This window comes from Penaeus chinensis, chromosome 31 (assembly GCF_019202785.1).
Source record: "Penaeus chinensis breed Huanghai No. 1 chromosome 31, ASM1920278v2, whole genome shotgun sequence".
Lineage (NCBI taxonomy): Eukaryota > Metazoa > Arthropoda > Malacostraca > Decapoda > Penaeidae > Penaeus > Penaeus chinensis.
In genome coordinates, this window is record NC_061849.1 from 25,078,612 (window position 1) to 25,081,111 (window position 2,500).

Here is a 2,500-nt window from a genome sequence, read left to right on the forward strand (position 1 = left end):
AATGATTGATAATGTTTTGAACGTATATTATTATCTTCTGCCTTTCTGACACATTTTCTTGCCCTTCACATTTTCACTGTTGTAATTTTGATATATATATATATATATATATATATATATATACATACATACATATATATATATATATATATATATGTATATATATGTATATATATATCCCTGTTTCTTTACGTTTCTAATAACATATCTAATTTCCAATCTGTAATAAAATCTGTCATCTACATCTTTATAATACAATACCCTTACTTGTCCTTCACTTTTCTAATACATATGTATCTTTTTCCCACGTATTTCTCGCAATACCTCTTCTTGCCCTACGTCCCTCTAATACACCTTTTCTTAGTTTACTCTTCTTAATATATATTCATGTTCTCCATCTATTTGAAACATGTGTTCCTTCCTTTTCCGGATACAGTACCTGTTCTTTCCCTCTCTTTAATATAACATCTCGTGTTCTTCATTTTTTTAGGCCTGTTACCTTTTTTCTTCCCATCTCTCTAATGCATTACCTCTTCATAGCGCCAATCACTTCTAAGACAATATATATTCTTGTTTGCTTTATCCCTAATACAAAACCTCTTCCCGTCACGTATTTTTCTGATCAATTCTATACAATACGTGTGCCTGTCCTCCATCTTTTCACTTCAGTTCCCTTTTTTTTGTTCCATCTTTACGACCAAACTATTCCCTATTTTCAGAAAAGATGAAAAAGACAAAATAACAACACCGAAAATGATAATGATAATGATAATTTGAATAACAACAACAATAATAATAATAATAATAATAATAATAATAATAATAATAATAATACAAATAATAATAATAACAATAATAACAATAATAATAAATAAATAAATATATGGGGAAAAAATCAAAACTACGCCGTTGCAGCTGGCACCGCCGCCGGTTCCTCTTGTGGCCCGATAGACTGCTTGGCGCCATCGACGTCTTCTGAATCCGCTGGCTTAGGTTTCGCGTCGCCGGTCTGGTCGTTTTCGTCGCCTCCCTCCTCCTTCCGTTGGTTCTGTTGATTGATTAATGAATGAGCTAGGAATGAAGGGTGTTGAATGATTCCACAGTGTATTAAAGGGGTACTTGTGGTTGTAATATGCATGATAGGGTATGTTATGTAATATACATGGTATGTAGGAAGGAGGGCTGTTAATTATAAAATAAAAGATGTGTTGAGGAAAACAGTGAATGAACTTCTCAGCATTTGCCTCTATGGGTTATGTGATGTATTCGTGTAAAGAGTTTAATATTGATAACAATATCTGGAATATTTTAATTATGGATAACAAGTAATTTCTCCAAATCGGGAGTAAGTAATAACTAATCGGTAAACGTTTTCTGATTTATTAATACTCAGAAAAAAGTCCCTGTATTTTGCTCCACAAGAACTTCGTTTGGTCTTTTAATTACTTACAGTTTCTCGATTCTTCTACAGACATAAAATCTTAATTCCTTTCTACAGATAACTACAAAACCGTAAAACATACTTTCACGCACTAGACAACGTATATCATAAACCCTATGAATTTAAATCCCGTTTTATAATATAATACTGAATAAAATTAGATAAATCTTTGTTGCCCCTCTGACTCATGCCCTTCCAACTGCACTGCAACCACGGAAGTCCGTGCTTCTAATATAAGTACGTCCGTAAGAGCTGAACAGAACGACGTTTATTACTGAAAACAAACGAAATGCAACCTCATTCCTATCCAATCGATCCACGTGTCCATATTCCTTTGACCTTCCCACACGCCTCTCACCTCCTGCAGCGTCCTGATCTGGTCCTGCAGGCGAGCGATGGTGTCCGCTTGGCGAGTCACTGTCTGCACTAGAAGATCCCTCGAGGCCTTGCGACGCCCTGACCGAGGATCCCGCAGCCCTGCCATGCTCTCAGCCTGACGGAGGTCCTCCTCGAGACGCCAGCATCGGGATTCCAGCGTCTTCACGGAGGACAGGAGGTCGCTGTTCTCCTGGAGGAGGGGGAGCGCAAAAGGCCTTTTAGAGAATTAATCACAAGCAACTTAAAAGGAAGAACCTGTGAGATATTAATTTTGATAAAAAAATGACGGGGAAATATAACATAATAGCAGTTCTCGAGGTAATTACAAATACACAAAAATACTCAAAGAAATTTGGGTGATAACAGTTTTGTTTGCTGTCTTAAAAATATTAGAATTATTTTTAAAGTGTTCAAAATCATGATCTTAATGCTGTTTCAGGATAGCATATATGAAAAATGCCATAGAAAACGCAACATCATAAACCTAAAGAAAACGTAGTTTGCAGTAGGGATAACTTGTAAAGTTAAAGAAAACGTGGGTTTGCTGTAAAATTCAAGGGAGAGGGGGTTATAGATAGATAGATAGATAGATAGAGAGAGAGAGAGACAGACAGAAAGAGAGAAAGACAGACAGAAAGAGAGAGAGACAGAAAGAGAGAGAGAGAGAAAGAGAGAGAGAGA